The sequence below is a fragment of the Pseudophryne corroboree genome, chromosome 6 (genome assembly GCF_028390025.1).
Source record: "Pseudophryne corroboree isolate aPseCor3 chromosome 6, aPseCor3.hap2, whole genome shotgun sequence".
In the NCBI taxonomy this organism is placed as follows: Eukaryota; Metazoa; Chordata; class Amphibia; order Anura; family Myobatrachidae; genus Pseudophryne; species Pseudophryne corroboree.
This window is the reverse complement of record NC_086449.1, coordinates 630,629,459-630,636,137: the sequence shown is the minus strand read 5'-3', so window position 1 is coordinate 630,636,137 and position 6,679 is coordinate 630,629,459. Positions and strand designations below refer to the sequence as shown.

The following is a 6,679-nucleotide window of genomic DNA, read 5'->3' as shown; positions in this document are numbered from 1 at the left end:
TCTCCCCTATTCTTAAAAAACCTACCCTTGATCCTAACACTCTCTCCAACTATCGACCCATCTCTCTCCTCCCCTTTGCCTCCAAACTTCTTGAGCGTATTGTCTATAATCGCCTCACTGTCTTTCTTTCCTCTCACTCACTGCTTGACCCATTCCAGTCTGGGTTCCGTTCTCTCCACTCCACTGAAACTGCCCTCACAAAAGTCTGCAATAACCTCCATGCAGCCAAATCTAAGGGCCACTACTCTCTGCTTATTCTTCTTGACCTCTCTGCTGCTTTTGACACTGTGGACCATCCTCTCCTTCTGCAAATCCTTCACTCTCTTGGTCTGCGTGATACTGCCCTCTCCTGGCTGTCCTCCTACCTCTCTGATCGTTCCTTCTCTGTCTCCTCTCATGATGCTACCTCCCCCCACTTCCACTAACTGTTGGTGTCCCCCAAGGCTCTGTTCTTGGTCCTCTCCTTTTCTCTCTCTATACGTCCTCTTTAGGTGAACTCATTAGTTCTTTTAACTTCCAATATCACCTCTATGCTGATGACACTCAAATCTACCTCTCCTCCCCTGATCTCTCCACGGCTCTCCTCACTCGTACCTCAAACTGTCTTTCTGCTATCTCTTCCTGGATGTCTCAGCGCTTTCTTAAACTCAACATGTCTAAGACTGAGCTGATCATCTTCCCACCCTCCCGCACAGCCTCACCTCCCACAATCTCATTATCCATTGAAGGCACGACTATCTCCCCTAGCCCCCAAGTACGCTGTCTTGGCGTAATCCTTGACTCCTCCCTCTCCTTCAAACCACACATTCAGCACCTCTCACATACCTGTCATTTTCATCTCAAAAACATTTCTAGAATCAGACCTTTTCTCACACAGGATGCCACTAAGATCATTATTCACTCACTGATTATTTCCAGACTGGACTACTGTAATCTCTTAACTGGCCTCCCTGACAATCACCTCTCTCCACTCCAATCTATCCTCAATGCTGCTGCCCGGCTCATCTTCCTCACCAAACGCACTACGTCTACCTCCCCTATCCTACAGGCCCTCCACTGGCTTGAAAATATATATTGTGGAACCGCACTAGTCTGACAATAGTGTTGAAATATAATGAAAAAATGAAAAAAACCAATATATATGCAGTTAATGAATGATTCTTAAACTGCTAATGATTGGCGGTGCTCCCAGGAATTTTGTAGGTTAGACTACAATAAAAAGGAGAGAAAAGACAAAAAACCCTTGTTTGGGAGCACTCCTTAGTAAAGATCAGATTATGAGTAGTGAAAGGAAATAAAATAAAACTTAACCTTTATTTATTTCTTGAAGATAAAAGTAAAATAATAATGAATATAATTATAACAAAAAAATGGTGTCTATAATAAAGGAGCTTGTTGACTAATAAAACACTTGTTGACCTTTTTAACATATGAGGTACAAGATGATTGAAAGAGGTGAAAATATCAAGCGACAGTGATATGTTATATATCTGTATATACGTTGAAAGAATATATAGTATGTTGTGTATGGATGCCGTGTGGTACCAAACGGTATTAAAGGCATCAAGAAAAATCATCACTGAGCATGCTCAAAATGTAGGTGTACCTGGTAGCGTGGTTGTAGTGTAAAACTGGAGATTGAAATACCAGAGAGGTAAGAAAAAATGGGAGAATAAGTCAGAGGTTATATTTAGTGAAAAAGGGCCCACTGCACCTGGTATTCTCAGGAGGTTTCCCTTCCGGATACTGACCAGGCCATGCCTGCTTAGCTTCCGAGATCGGACAAGATCGGGCGTATTCAGGGTAGTATGGCCGTGGGCCGATTGTTAGGATGAAATTAATTGAAATGACAAAAGAAGATCACTGCTACTATCTACCATACATAAATCAGAGAAAAATAGATTCAATACGTTTTTCCAGAGGCAAAAGTGTGGTGAAAGGATATTATTCTTGAAAGAGGGGCCCACTGCACCTGGTATTCTCAGGAGGTTCCCCTTCCTGATACTGCCCAGGCCATGCCTGCTTAGCTTCCGAGATTGGACAGGATCGGGCGTATTCAGGGTAGTATGGCCGTGGGCCAAATGTGAAAAAAGGTAATAGAAAAACCACACTCTGCTGGCTGTACTTCACATATGATGAAAAAATTGTTCTGAAATGGTATTTTCCAGATAGGAGTGTATGTTGGTGGTGGAGAAATGTTGATGAGGGGAATTGAAGAGAGATGGAAAAGAAAAAAAGGGGGGAATATGAATGTGTGTTGGAAAAATTGTGAAGCTAAGTGTGTGTGTGAGATGTGTGTCTGCTGATAGAAAAAATGGTATGAAGTGGTGATTGTGTGTGGTAATAAAATGTGATGAAGAGATGAGATGTTGCAGATGTGGAGTGGTGATTATGTGTGGTAATGGAATGTGATGAAAAGATGAGATGTTGCAGATGAATGCTGTATAAAAATTGGGGCTGGGTCAAATTGGTTGTTGACTTTTGAGCTCTGGGTCAGCTCCCCAGAAAATAGCAGAAATAATGCTATTAGTAAAAGTTCTTTACAAGAAACACAAAATATAAATCAAAATAAATGGATAATCATGTAATTGTTAAGAGCTCACGGCTGGCTCACATAACATTATACAAAAATAAATAGGCGAAAAAATGAACAGAAAATGGCAGAATCAAACGTAATGCATATATGCCATATTGATATGCTGGTTAATCTTGAATAAATGTCAAGTAAAAAAAGAAATCAAAATATACCATAGGTACACCACAATAATTGGTATCAGAAATCAAGGTAAAGTAACCTAGTCTCATATATGGGCATGAGCGGGAGAAAGGTACAATATAAGTGCTTGTTATTCATGTGAAATGATACTAAGCATAAAGGATATATGGGTAGCCAAATTGTGCTACCGGAGAATGCACAATATCAGTACCAAATATTGCTGTGGGACGATATTAAATATATTGGGTATGTGGGTAAACACTTTTTGCCACACAGAGTAATGGATGTAAGTACGAAATACAAATATAAAAAACCCTGGTGGTCTAGTGTGTTGTTTACCGCCGCCGCAAGGTATGCGGCCCGTGTCGTTGTTTCCTCACACAGAGTCCCGCTGCGGTGATGAGCGCGGCCGCCCGTTTCCGGACTGGGCGTCCGCGATGACGTCACTAAGGACGTACTCGACGTACGTTTCACCTCTTCAGGCTTGGTCACGAGAGCTTCTCTCTCATACTCTCATGTGTCCAGGTTATAAGTACTAAGAAGACCTATCACATTGCTGGAAAAATAGATGGACTGATAAAGGAGCCTATTGGCAGAAGGATAAAATTAACTATAGGAGCCATCTTTGGTGAGGGAAAAGAGGGATAGACATTGAGGGAAAGAAGGGTAGGGAAAAAAGGTTAGTGTGGTAGCTATGTTTGAAGAGGGAGACGGAAGGGAGAGAATTGGAAAAGGGAAAAGGAGAGTTTAATAATGATAATATGAAAAATGAAAAAATGAAAATATGAAAAAATGAAAATAAAAATTAAAAATGTAAAAATATGTGAAATAATAAAAATAAATAAATGGCAAATAATAATAAATGTGAGTAAATGTATATGTGAAGATTATGAAATCAGTGGGGAAATGAAGAATGAAATTAAGAAGTGAAAAATTAATGAGAGTGTGGTGCTTGGAAGGTGCCAATTATTTGATGTGTGAATGTGATAAGTGTTTGTTTTGGATTGGGATAGGTGTGTGCAGAAGGGGTGGGACATGGTGTTGTGAGACGAAAGGTGGGAGCGCATAGGAAGGGAAAAGAAAGAAAAAAAGGGGGGGGGGAAAGGGGGGAGAAAGGGGAGAATGATGAAAAGGGGGGGGGGAAAGGGGGGAGAAAGGGGAGAATGATGAAAAGGGGGGGGGAAGGGGGGAGGAAGGGGGGGGGATCAAAACAAAAACACAAACAGAAATAGAAAAAAAACAAACAACAAAAACAAACACAAACACAAAAAACAAACAACAAAAAACCTAAATATAAATATAAATATACATGTGAGTAGAATAGAAATGTAGGTATAGGGAAAACCAAAAAATTGAAAAAATGGGGGGTGGGGGGGGGGGGTTGGGTGGGTGGTGGGAAGGGATAGAAGGGGAGGAAGAGGGGGGGGGTTTGAAGAGGGGGGGGGGGAAAGGGGGGTAAAAGAGGGTGGAATGTATTAATGGGAAAGGTGGGTATGGGGAGGGGGTTTGTAGGGGAGGGGGGGGGGAGGGGAAAATGGTGGGGTGGGGTTAATTAGGGGGTGACAGAAGAAGAGTGTATATTTCGAAAATATATATTTTTCTAAAAGCTGTACTGAAACGAAGATTTTTAGGTGGGTAGGAAGATGCTATAGTTGATGTATCCGTTTAAACCTTTGGGCATGAGAGTGTCCAGTTTGAAGATCCACTCAGATTCTTTTTTCTGGAGTGCTTTAGTGTAATCTCCTCCTCTTAGTCCCATTTTGATGTGTTCTAGGCCTGAGAATTTTAGATCTTCGGTACGGCTGTCATGAAATCGTAAGAAATGTCTAGCTACAGAAGTGAGTTTTTTAAAATGAGCTGAATCTGTTTTGGCATTCCTCACTGTACTGATGTGTTCTAATGCCCTTACTTTGAGCATTCGAGATGTCATGCCAACATATCTTAGGTTGCAGGTACATGAGATGCAGTAAATAACATTCTCTGTCCTACAGTTGAAAAAGTCTTTCACTGTGATCTGTTGATTGAATTTATCAGTAATTGTCATTAGATTAGTGACATGTGGGCACAACTTACAGTTGCCGCATGGATAGCTTCCTTTGAGGGGTCTTGGCTTAGCGGGGTACGCAAAGAAACTTCTTACTGAATTGTCTCCACTGGCTTCCCTTCCCTTTCAGAATCCAATTCAAACTTCTCACACTCACTTACAAAGCCCTCACCCACTCCTCTCCCATCTACATCTCTGACCTTATCTCCCTTTTCTCTCCCACCCGTCCTCTTCGCTCTGCTAATGCACGCCGTCTCTCCTGTCTTCTGATTACTTCCTCCCACTCCTATCTCCAAGATTTTTCACGTGCTGCTCCCTTTCTCTGGAATTCTTTACCTCTCCCCCTCAGACTCTCCACCTCTCTACAAAACTTCAAACGGGCTCTTAAGACCCATTTCTTTACCAAACCTAGCCAAATCTCAACATAACCCTCTGTTCCACGCTCTCTATGTACCCCATCTGTGTCATCCCTGTCTGTCTACCCCTCCCCTTAGAATGTAAGCTCTCACGAGTAGGGCCCTCTTCCCTCATGTGCTTATACTTTTCTTACTTTAATAATCCTCAACTGCCCAGATCCCACAGTTTTTTGACCACCTGGAACTTATCTCTATGTTTACTGGTGTAGTTATGCTTAGTTGCCCTGTACTTGTCCTATATTGTATTCAACTGTAAGTCACTGTTTTCCTATTTTTTATGTGCATTTGTACTCTGTAATTGGGCGCTGCGGAACCCTTGTGGCGCCATATAAATAAAGGATAATAATAATTATAATATTGTAATTATTTTCTATAGATTTCTGATTGTACTGGATCATGCTTTTTCTATCCATGATTGTGATCCTTTCTATTTCTCTATCTAATTCCATTTTGTCGTACCCTTTCACCACAAATTGATCTCTCATATTACTGCACTGTTGGAGAAATGTTTCTTTGTGTGTGTAGTTTCTTCTGAGGCATCGAATTTGGCCTCCCGGAATATTTTGAAGCCAGTTTTAGTGGTTATTGCTGGTATGATCAAGCATGGTGTTCCCATTGACTTCTTTGATATGGTTCCTTGTGATGATTTTATTTTCTTGAATGTGAATTTCCAAATCTTGATATGTACTTGTTTACTAAATGTGAATTCCAGACCATATGTATTGTTTGTTATTCATGTATATCAGGAAATCTTGGAGGGTTTGCTCCGCACCGTTCCAGATGATCAACAAATCGTCGATGTATCTTTTCCATACGACTAAGGGGTATATGCAATTAGCGGTGAATCGCGGCAATTTTTCGCCCGTTTTTTAATTCGACACAATTCGACCGTCGAATTCCGGCAAGTGGGTGCCGGAATTCAACATATTCAATAAAGAACGGATTCGACAGTCCCTCTGTCGAGAAACGGACGATTTGACGGATTTTGATCCGATTTTTAAATAACCGGAAAAACCCCCCAAAAAATTGTGTGGGGTCCCCCCTCCAAAGCATAACCAACCTCGGGCTCTTCGAGCCGGTCCTGGTTCTAAAAATCTGGGGGGGAAAATGACGGGATCCCCCGTATTTTTAAAACCAACACCGGGCTCTGCGCCTCGTGCTGGTGCAAAAAATACGGGGGACAAAAAAGATTTCATATATATATATATATATATATATATATTGGAAAAAAATGCTGCGGCACTCAAGGTCTTGTAAAGCAGTCAAATGTGTATTGGCATCACAAAATAAAACACTAACGTTTCGGGGTGTCTAACCCCGTTCTCTGCGCCTGGTGCTGGTGCAAAAAATACGGGGGACAAAAAGAGTAGGGGTCCCCCGTATTTTTTACACCAGCATCGGGCTCCACTAGCTGGACAGATAATGCCACAGCCGGGGGTCACTTTTATACAGCGCCCTGCGGCCGTGGCATTAAATATCCAACTAGTCACCCCTGGCCGGGGT

At 41.8% G+C, this 6,679-nt stretch overlaps 2 pseudogenes; both read right to left on the bottom strand.

Annotated features, from left to right (window-relative positions):
- Positions 1–1,702: 1,702 nt before the first annotated feature.
- Positions 1,703–1,820, bottom strand: LOC134937075 (5S ribosomal RNA; annotated as a pseudogene).
- Positions 1,821–1,960: 140 nt separating this feature from the next.
- LOC134937220 (5S ribosomal RNA) lies at positions 1,961–2,078 on the bottom strand (annotated as a pseudogene).
- Positions 2,079–6,679: the final 4,601 nt, after the last annotated feature.